This window comes from Coenobita brevimanus, chromosome 65, assembly GCF_032717465.1.
Source record: "Coenobita brevimanus isolate Jiangsu-jjx chromosome 65, ASM3271746v2, whole genome shotgun sequence".
NCBI lineage: Eukaryota > Metazoa > Arthropoda > Malacostraca > Decapoda > Coenobitidae > Coenobita > Coenobita brevimanus.
The window spans coordinates 53,107,530-53,119,187 of NC_137018.1; positions in this window are offsets into that span (position 1 = coordinate 53,107,530).

The following is an 11,658-nucleotide window of genomic DNA, read 5'->3' on the forward strand; positions in this document are numbered from 1 at the left end:
GGGAAGGAAAGAGGGAAGGAGGGAGGGGAAGGAAAGAGGGAAGGAGGGAGGGGAAGGAAGGGATGGACGGGGGAAGAGAGGTAGGAGGGAAAAAAAGAATAAGGAGGAGGAAAAGGGGTAGGAAGGGAAGGAAGAAAGGAGAGAAGGAAGGAGGGAGAAGAGGGTGAAGCGTGAAGCAAGGAAGGACTGAGTGTTGTAACGGAGAGAGGAGGAAGAAGAGAGAAGGAAGGAAGGAAGAGAAGGAAGGATGAACGAGGAAGAGGGGGAAGAAGTGTGGAGATGGAAGGATGGAAGGAAGGATAGGGAGGGAGAGGAAGAAGGGAGAAAAAGAAGGAGGAAGGGAGGGCAACAGGGTAGGAAGGGAGAGGGATGGAGAGAGGGAGAGAGAGGGAGAGAGGGAAATATGGGAGAAGGATTGAAAGAGGGAGGGTGAGGATGGTGCCTCTCCTGTGTGGGTCGTAAGACATTTTGAGGTACTACTTGTTCTCTCTCTCTCTCTCTCTCTCTCTCTCTCTCTCTCTCTCTCTCCCTCCCCTTCGATGCTTATTACACAAGTTCAGAACAGGTCAAACTCCCATCTGCGACACGTACACACACACACACACACACACACACACACACACACACACACACACACACACTATGGCGGGGATTACAGACGAACAGACGTGGGGAATTCTGAATCAGTTAGGTGGTGGGGGGATGGGAGGGGGATGATGGTGAGGAGGAAGGAGGGTGAAGGGATGGGGATGGGGTGGGGAAAGGGAGAGGGATCAGGAGGGGCGAGGGAGAGGAAGAGGGATGGGGTGGGGAGGAGAGGATGGGGGAGCGTGTGAGGGTAGGGGAAGAATGGGGAAAGTGAGGATGGGGGACGGGTGTAGGGATGAGGTGGGGAAAGGATGGAAGAATGCAAGTAGGGATGAGGGAGGGGAGAGGACGGTGTGATGAGGATGGGTGGAGAGGAAGGACAGAGGGATGGAGGTGGAGAGAGAGAAAGAGAGAGAGAGAGAGAGTGTGGGGGAGAGAAGGAGGGGAGGGTGGAGAAAAGAAGGGTGGAAGATGAAGAATTGAATGAGTAGGGAGGAAGAGAAGAAGAAAAAATGTATGCTAAGGAAAAAGACAAGAAAGAAAAGAAGACAAGAGAGAAAAACAGGGAACAGCATAACATCTTGAGTTGTCTTCTCGTGAACTTAAAAGGCTTCCTAACACCCCTTTCGTAGCGATTTATCCTAGAGTTTAATGATTTTTAGTCTGGCTTATGTTAATTCATTTTCATATCAAGAGAGACTGCGTTCACATAAAAAATATTAACTCCTCTCTCTCTCTCTCTTTCTTTCTCTCTCAACTTCATGACCTATTTCTAAACATAACACACCCACAATAAACGCATCCAGGTGAGAGCTCCCCCGTAATTAACCTTCCTCTCTTGTTTACCTGTTCCTCCGTCCGTCACTAAGAGCTAATTTTGAGGCGAGGTGGAGGGAGACAGATTAAGTTGATATATTTCACGCTTCGATTAACTCTGGGATTAACAAGAGGTAGGTAAATCACTGACAGAAAATGAGGATGGTTGGTTAGACGGGTGGCTTGGTGGTGTGGCTGGGTGATGATGATGATGGTGGTGGTGTGGTAGGGAGATGATGATGATGATGGTGTGGTGTGGTACTGCCTTGGTGTTGTTCGTGGATTAGTGGTGTGGCTGGGAACGTGGTGATGGTGTGGTGTGGTATGGTGACTTCCTGTGTGATAAGACTGGAATAAACTTACTTGAAGCATCGCAATATACTGAAGTGGTTGGCGATGCTTGGATCAAATTTCTCCATTAAAAAAAAGAGTAATATAAATGTGAAAAAGGACTATGAGAAATTTACGCAACTAAAAATTTGTAAAAAAATAACATAAGGGAGGTTGAACAAGGAGGGTTATGGAAGGAGGAAGAAAGGTATGGTGGGGATGGATGGTTTTTTAAAAGGATGTATTGGATCTGATGGTGGTGTGTGATGGTAAATGGATGGTTGGGAGGCGAGAGTATTGGTAGTTCGGTGTGTGTGTGTGTGTGTGTGTGTGTGTGTGTGTAAGGAGAGAAAATGGATGAAAAGTATGAGATCCTTAGCGCACACACGCACACGCACACACACACACACACACACACACACACACACACACACACACACACACACACACACACCCTTCCCCCACACACTCACTCACTCACTCACACACCCTCCCTCTCCCCCCCCCCCACACACACACACTCTCCCCCACACACAAAACACCGTACTTCCATCCCAAAACAAACACCGTCTACGCTGGGTTGCTTTCCAAACACGCGACCCCTTTGAGGAAGTAATAAAACACCCTCAAGACATTATATTAAACCTTTCAAGATGATCCTTTCCTTCTTCTTTTTTTTTTTTTTTCCTCCGTTTTTTTTTTACTCTCCTTATGCCAGACGATTTTATTCAGTCTATCAAGAGTCCTCGGTGTGAAGAGGTTAATCCTATCGATCTATCTATCTATAGCCAGATGACTTAATCCCGTATGGGGTGGCCATAAACAAATCGCCTCCATGTTGCCCTGTCCCCTGCCATTTCGCTACCCTCCCCCCAAACTTATACCCCTCCTCTCTCATATGCCTCTCTACGCCATCCCTCCATCTCATCTTCGGTCTCCCCCACTCTCCCCACTCCACCTCACTCACATACACTCTCCTTGTCAGTCTCTCACTCTCCATCCTTAAACTTAACCCCTTCAGTTCGATAACACATCTTTCACTCTGTTCCTTTTATCTCGAAACGTAATTTTTTCTTTTTTTATATATACAGAAATTTTCCAAAAAATCAAAAGACCCGCCGACATGTAAAAATACCCCCGCTAAAACCACTACACCAGTCCTGCATGAGACAGGCCTGGCATTTATTCAATATGGACGGTGGGGGTTAGCGCCGAAGTGGTGACATGTGAAGGTGTAAGTACGTTGGAGGACTGCCGCGCCTCAGGTAACGGGCTATGAATCCTATGCCCAGAGTCGGAAAGGTTCGTGATCCTGGGTGCTCATCGGTATGTCTAATTATATCTATCTATCTGGTTATTTATCTCTATCCATCTATCATCTAACCATCTCTGTCTGTCTGTCTGTCTCTGATCCTCCCGTAACTCATGCAGGTAAGTAGCATGGATGACTTGACTCCCCCCCCCCTCTCTCTCTCTCTCTCTCTCTCTCTCTACCTGACAAACCTCTTTTTTCCTTATCACCTCAGGTCTGCGTATTAACTGCTCTATTTCCGCTGCCTAGCTCACCTGATTCCGATTTACCTGTCTTCCTTATTAGCCTCAACGATAAGGGATTTATGTCAGTCCTACCTGCCTGAAACTTAATTAGAGACTCAGGTAAGTTCATCATCATCATCATTATCATCATTATCGTCCTTGTCTTCGTTATCATTATTATTATCATTATCATCATCATCATCATCATCATCATCTTTACCTTCATATTTGTCCTCGTCACCCTCATCTTCATCATCACTATCATTACCATCTCCATCTTCAGCTTCACTGTCCCCATCACCGTCATCACCATCATCATCATCACCACCACCACCACCATCATCATCGTTTTCATCACCTATCAGTCTGTCAGGTAAGGTCTGTTCGTTCATACTTTCCAAGATAAGAATCAGAGTTTTTCAGATGAAGGAAATACCAGAAAATTCTTTACTTCTTGGATGATGCTTAAGACGAAAGGATACTGTTTTCATCCTTATCTGCACACACACACACACACACACACACACACACACACACACACACACACACACACACACACACACACACACAGCACAGCACAAAACACACATACACACATACCTACGCACATAAATAAATAAGTACGCAAATGTAATATATATACACAAACATAAAAACACGTATACATGCTCTCTCTCTCTCTCTCTCTCTCTCTCTCTCTCTCTCTCTCTCTCTCTCTCTCTCTCTCTCTCTCTCTCTCTCTCGGGCTCATTCTCAGAGGAACTCCTTTTGACACCGTTTTTTTCCGGGAAGAGATTTAAATGAAGAAAAAATTGTCTTCTGAGGAGGTGAGGTTGGAGAGAGAGAGAGAGAGAGAGAGAGAGAGAGAGAGAGAGACTAAAGAGATAGGAGGAAGGAAGAGTGATGTTAGTGGATGGAGAAGGGAAAGATAGAGAGGAAGACAGACAGAAAGACAGACAGACAGCGATAGATGAGAGAAAGACATGGTAAATACTGAGAAGGAGGAGTAAGACAAAGAGGGACAAAAGAGAGGAATAGAATTGGGCGGAAAGAGAAAGACAGAAATGAGAATGAGATAGATAGGTGAGAGAGAGAAGAGAAAATGGGTTAGAGAAAGAAAGAGAGTGAGGGAGAGAAGCAAGGGGGAGATAATGGGGAGGAGGAGGAGGAGAGAGGGAGGAAGGGTAAGAGGGGAGGGAAGAGAGGGGGGAGGGGAGAGAGAGTGGGAAGGGGAGGGGGGAAAGAGTGGGAAGGGGAGGGGGGAAAGAGTGGGAAGGGGAGGGGGGACAATGTGGATGGAAAGCATAAAGACAAGACGACCTGTGCCATCCCTCTCCCTCTCTCCCTCCCTCCCTCCCTCTCCCTCTCTCTCTCTCTCTCTGTCTCTCTCTCCCCTCACTCACCCCCTCCTCACAGGGGAAAAAAAAAAACACTCCCTTTGACCAGCTTTGTGCAGAGCGACATCAAAAGCGGCCGCCATTCTGTGATGTTGGTGCCTTTTTTCTAATAATTAACTCGCAGGGGTTTTATGTCGCAGCAATTGTAATCAAATCAATACTTCACTAGCCACTGTGTCCTTCCCACGTCTGTCTGTCTGTCTATCTAGCTGTCTAACTGTCTGTCTCCCCCCTTTTCTCCGGATCTGTCTGTCTGTCGCCCCCCACCCACCACCCCTCTCCCAGTTTCTGTTTTACATCTCCTTTTCACTGTGTTCACCCCTCGTCTGTCTCTGTCTGCCTGTCTGTCTCTCTGTCTGTCTCTCTGTCTCTATTTCCCTCAACCTCTTTCTGTCTCTTTAGGTCTATTTCTTTATCTGTCTGTCTCTCATTCTTCTGCAACTCGCTAATTACTGTGTCTTTCCTTCGTCTATCTCTGTCTATCTCTCTGTCTGTTTGTCTGTCTGTCTGTCTCTGCGCAATATCTCACTAGTCACTGTGTCCTTCAATTGTCTGTCTCTGTCTGTCTTTCTGCCTCTGTCTGTCTGTCTGTCTTTTTATGTCTCTTTCTCTGCCTCTGTCTGTCTGTCTGTCTTTTTATGTCTCTTTCTCTCTGGATCTGTCTGTCTGTCTGTCTGCCTCTCTGTCTGTTCAGTATTTACCATGTCTTTCCCTTGTCCATCTTTGTCTGTCTCTCTGTCTCCTCCTTTCTGTCTGTCTGTCTTTCTGTCTCTTCCTATCTGTCTGTGCTGCTGTCTGTCTCTCTGTTCTTTCTGTCTTCCCTTCCCCTGTCTGTCTCCGCCTTTCTTTGTGTCTCTATCTGTCTTTCTGTCTGTCTTTCTGAATGTCTGTCTCTGTCTGTCTAAAGTGCCTGTAATTCTGTGTCTGTCTTTCTATCATTCTATCTATCTGTCTCCGCGTCTGTCAGTCTGTCTCTACATCTCTTTAAGTGTCTGTTTATGTATACCTCTCTCTCTCTCTCTCTCTCTCTCTCTCTTGTATTTCTTTATCATTGTATTTTGCTTTTGTTATGTAATATATTTTTGTAACTCTTCCACCCGCTTACTGATATTAAAATTGCGTGTGTGTGTGTGTGTGTGTGTGTGTGTGTGTGTGTGTGTGTGTGTGTGTGTGTGTGTGTGTTTCTCTAATGTGGTTTTTATTTCTGCTCGTTTGTTCGCCCAGCTTATTATTATTATTATTATTATTATTATTATTATTACTATTATCATCAATATTATTATCATTACTGTATTACTGTCATCATTATTATTACTATTAATTATCATCATCATCATTATTATTATATCATTACCATTATTATTATTATTATTTGCAAAGGGCGATGTGTTCATGTTTTTTGACCATTTCTCTGTAATTCGATTTGTCTGTCTGTCTGTCTCTCGCGCCAGTCTGTTTGTAGCTTGTTTTTTTGTAACGTGGCTTGTGTGTTTGTAATTTTTGTAGTCCATTTGAGGTCTGAGTGGATAGGAGATTTTTCTGACTCTTTTTTCTCTCTTTTTCTCTCTTTTTTCTCTCTTTTCCTCTCTTTTTTCACACTGGATTTCTTTTTCTGTGATTCTGTGTCTCTGGTTTCGAGTCTGTGCCTTCCATCTCTCGTGCACCTCTCTTTTTTTTCCTCTCTTTCTCTCTTTCTTTGTCACTCTGTCCCCCCTTCTTGCTCTCTTTCTGCCTGGCTATGCTCTCTGTCTCTGTCTGTCTGTCTGTCTGTCTCTGTCTCTCTTTGTCTTCATTTTTTTTATGGTCTTTGCACTCCAACATACATTTTTCTGTCTTTCTCTCTTTTTCTTTCTCTCCCTGTTTGTCTCTCTCTTTTTTTCCTGTGTTATCTGTCCGTCTCTCTGTGTCTGTTTGTCTGTCTGTCTGTCTCTCTCTCTCTGTCTCTCTGTCTGTCTGTCTCTCTCTCTCTCTCCATCTCACACTCTGAAATTCTCCCACATAAGCATGACAACCAACATCACCATCATCATCATCATCATTATTATTATCATCATTATTATTATCATTACATTTCCTCCCATCAAAACAATTAAGCAGTGACCAATTAACCACACACACACACACACACACACACACACACACACACACACACACACACACACACACACACACACACAGGTATATTTATCAACGATGCACCTTTCATCACCTGCGTTGCTATTAACGTTATGGTTTCGCGTTCTATCTATGACCACTGTAATTTGTCTATCTACCTGTCTATTTACTAATCTCTCTAATTATCTATCTGTCTATCAATATATCTTTTTGTACAGCTATCTATCTTTCTGTATATTTACCTTCCTATCCATCAACCTGTCTATCTATCTATCTATCTATCTGTCAATATCTCTTTCTCTACATTTATCTTCCTATCCATCACCGGTCTATCTGTCTATCTATCTGTCTATCTATCACTATCTATATTGCCATCAGTCCACCTATCCACCCATCAATCCACCCATCCACATCACCACCACCACTAACATCACCACAAACATCACCCAGTCAAATCACTTCCTATCTATTTATCTATCTATCTACCCACACCACACACACACACACACACACACACACACACACACACACACACACACACACACACACACACACACACACCACTTCCTTGTCCCTTTCGCAAGACATTAGTAAGAAGAACAGCCATCTTATTCCTTTCTTAAGATCATTTTGAAGACGCTGGAGATCACAAGAGAAAGTAGATTTCCTTGTGTGTGTGTGTGTGTGTGTGTTAGAGAGAGAGAGAGAGAGAGAGAGAGAGAGAGAGAGAGAGAGAGAGAGAGAGAGAGTTAAAAGAGCCAATGAGCGAGGAGGGAAATGAGAGTGAGGAGAAATCAAAGAAGATGGAAAGAAAAAGGCGAGATCAAAGAAAACGAGGAAGGGGGGCGACAGAAAACGAGGAGAGGGAGAGGAAGGAAAGAGGGATGGGAAAAAGTTCTTCACCTGTCCTCTTCCTCTTCTTCCTCTTCCTCTTCTTCTTCTTTCCTCTTTATTTCACCCCCTCCCCCCATCCCTTCCCCTCCCCTCCCCCAAGACCTTTCCTTCCCTTCCTCTCACCTTCCCCTCTCCTCTTCTCTCTCCCACAAATTCCTCCTCCCCTCCTCCACCCTTCCCTCCTTCCCCTCTCTCCTTCTCTCTTCCCCTTCCCCTCTGTCTCTTATCTTCTTTTCCCCTCATCTCTCTCTCTCTCTCTCTCCTCCTTCCCTCATCTCTTCCCTTCCCCCCCTCTCTCTTTCTCTCCCTCTAATCTCCCCTCTCTCTACTAACCACATATCCCCCCCACTCCCCCAACTCTCCCCTCCCCTCCCTTCTCTCCTCTCAATCCCCCTCCTCCCTCCCTCCTTCTCTTACCCCTCCCCTCCCCCTCCACTTTTCTCTCTCTCCTTTATCTCCATCCCTCTGTTCCTCCCCGCTACTTACCACGCTTCTCTTTCATCTCTCTCTCTCTCTCTCTCTCTCTCTCTCTCTCTCTCTCTCTCTCTCTCTCTCTCTCTCTCTCACACACACACACACACACACACATACAAAGATACCGTCGTCTTGTGTATGTATGTATGTGTGTGTTTGTGTGTGTGTGTGTGTGTGTGTGTGTGTGTGTGTGTGTGTGTGTGTGTGTGTGTGTGTGCGGGGGGGGGTGATCCTTCCTTAATAATGTGCCACAAAATAAACAATAAGGATGTTTGGTGGGTCGTTTCCTCCCGGCGGGTCCTGTGGTTGTTTTGGGGTGCCTGTGGATGATTGTGGTTGATTGTGGTTGACTTGAGGTGATTGTGGTTGACTGTGTGCTTGATTGTGGTTGAGAGAGAGAGAGAGAGAGAGAGAGAGAGAGAGAGAGAGAGAGAGAGAGAGAGAGAGAGAGAGAGAGAAGTGTCTTTGATGATGGAAGGAAAAAAAAAAAGAGAAAAAAGAGAGTACATAAGAGAGGCGGAAGAAGCTGAAGAAAAGAGAGGAGGGAAAACTTAAAGGAAAAAGAGGAAAATAAAGAGAAAGAAATTTAAGAAAGAGGAAAGGAAGGAGAAATATTGAGAAAAAATTGATAAAAAAGAGGAAAGTGAGAGAGAGAGAGAGAGAGAGAGAGAGAGAGAGAGAGAGAGAGAGAGAGAGAGAGAGAGAGAGAGAGAGAGGGGAGAAAAAAAGTCTTTGCTAAGGATGAGAGAGAATAAAGACAGAAGGAAAAAAAATGAAGGAAAATAAAAAGAATACGAAGGGAGATAGTAGAAGCCTCCGTGCCTCAGAGAGAGAGACAGAGAGACAAAGAGAGAGAGAGACAGAGAAACACAAAGAAAGACAGAAAGACAAGGTGAGAGAGAGACAGAGACACACAGAGAGAGACACAGGCAGCCAGAGAGACAGGGAGACACAGGGAGAATAGCCTTTGATGATGGCCTTCTCCCTGTGCATTTTCCTGGCTCTCCAAGTGGCCTTTTGTGGCAAGCCTTTGACTAAACAAGCATCAAAAGGCCTGACTTGGGATTGTCTAGAGATTTAATGATCCTGTCAATATGGGTTATCTCTCTGACCTCCCTCTTTGATACTGCGTCGAGGAGGAGGAGAAGGAGGAGGAGGAGGAGGAGGAGGAGGAGGAGATGGTGGTGAAGGGTGGATGGGGGAAGAAGTTGGAAGAGTGGGGAGGATGGGAGGGGACCAAAGCAACCTAGCCTAGGGGCCCTACGCCTGGCAGGGACTAATATGGGGATGGTCTGTTATTAGTCTCTCTCTCTCTCTCTCTCTCTCTCTCTCTCTCTGTATTTCTTAAGATCCGCCTAAATCTTAACTACGAAAAAAAAATACTATAGTTTTTTCATCCTTACTTGGCTCAAAATTTCGTCCTTTTTGTAGCTGACGTCATGTAGCAGACTGAAAAAAAATATGCATTGCCTTTGCATTTTTCCACGGCACTTCTTCGTGACTAGCATCATATTCTAAGGTTAATTCAGTACTACAGCTCAGCATTCAAGACGGAGAGATGGTAATTTTAGGCCAAGTTAGAGTGAAAAGAGTATAGCCAATTTCAAGACTTTTTCTCATGTGCTGTGTGTGTGTGTGTGTGTGTGTGTGTGTGTGTGTGTAACGAGAAGATTCGGATCACCCCTCCTCTTCCTCTTCTCTCCTCTCCCCTCCTCCCTCCAATCTAGCTCTCTCTCTCTCTCTTCCCCTCTTCCTCTCTCTTCCCTCTTTCTCCTCTTTCCCCTTCCCCTCTCTTCCTTTCTCCCTTTCCCTCCTTTCCCTTCACCATCCCATCCCTCCTCCCTCTTTTCCCCCCTCTCCCTCCCCCTCCTCCTCTCTCTTCCCTCCTTTCCCCCCTCTCCCTCCCCTCCTCTTCCCCTCCTCCCAATTATTTAATAGTGACCATTTTTCCCCCTCGTGCCTCTACAAAGGAGGGGAAGTTCTGAAGGTATTGTGGGTGTGGTCCTAAGGAGTGAGGGGAGAGGGAGGTGGGGGGAGGGAAGGAGGGAGGGGAGAAGGAAGATGGGAGAGAGAGAGACGGGAGACGAGGTGGAGGGAGAGAGGGAGGGGAGAGAGGGTAGGGGTGGAGGAAGAAGAGAGAGGGAGGGAAGGGGAGGAGGGAAGGACAGAGGGCAGAAGGTAGAAGGAGGAGGAGGAAGAGGAAGATATAAGACTTGGGAGGAAGGAAGAGAAGTAGGGATGAAAAGGGGAGGGTGAGGGAAGAGGGAGGAGGGAAGAGGGAGGAGGGAAGAAGGAAGAGAGGAGGAAAGGGGTGAGAAAAGAGACGGGAGGAAGGACAGAGGAAGAAAAGTAAAGGAGGGAAGAAGAAGGAAGTTAGTAATGTGGAGAGAGAGAAGAGGAAGGAACAAGAGAGACTGGAGAGTAAAAAGGAAGTTTGGAAAAATGGGGAAGCTATGCCTGATGATGATGGTGGTGGTGGTGGTGGTGGTGGTGGTGGTGGTGGTGGTGGTGGTGGTGGTGGTGGTGGTGGTGATGATGATGATGATGATGATGATGATGATGATGATGATGATGATGATGATGATGATGAAGATGGTTACACTATACAACAAATATTCTACTGAGTAATTATCTTCCTAATCAACAGAGAAGGGAACAGTACCTATCAAAAATCCTTATTGCAGAGAGACAGACAGACGCACAGGAAGACAGAGACAGACGGACAGACAGGAAGACAGACAGACAGACATAAAACAAACGGACAGAGACAGACGGAGAGACAGATAGACAGAAGAGATTGGTATACGCCCTTGCCGGAAAAAAAATATATAAAAAAAAAGGCGTAACCAAAAAATACCTCAAAAAACTCGTAACCAAAAGAAACTCAAACATTTCCTAACCATAAAAACAGAAATAAAAAAAAAAAAACTGACCAGAAAAAAATCAAAGTATCTCCTAACCTAAAAAAAAGAAAAAAATATATCAGAACCCCCAAATCCAAAAATCTCCTAAACAAAAAAAATCCCCTAAAATAGAAAATCTTACCCCCAAAATAAAAAATCTCTAAACTAAAAAAAAAAAAACCTCCAAAAATCTACAAACCTAAAAAATATATATATGTGTGAAAAAATCGAAATCTTTACAGTCTCGAAAAAAATCTACCCCTTCAAAAATTTTACAGCCTCAAAAAAAAAAAAATCCCAAAAATCAATACCTAAAAACCAAAAAAAAAAAAAAAAAATCCAACCCTCCAAAGACCTAGTAACCTGAAGGGGAAAAAAATCCATGAAAAAAAAAGGGCATTTATAGCCACACTCAAAACCAAAAAAAAAATAATAATGGTACCTCACAACCTCCAAAAAAACTCCAAATGGGACAAAGTTGCTTAGAGAGAGAGAGAGAGATAGATAGAGAGAGAGAGAGGGGGGGTGTATGGCCCCCCCCCCAGGAAATAAAAGAGATCCTCCATCCTTTCATCTGTCCACTTTGAAGGCACGTACCTCTTTGG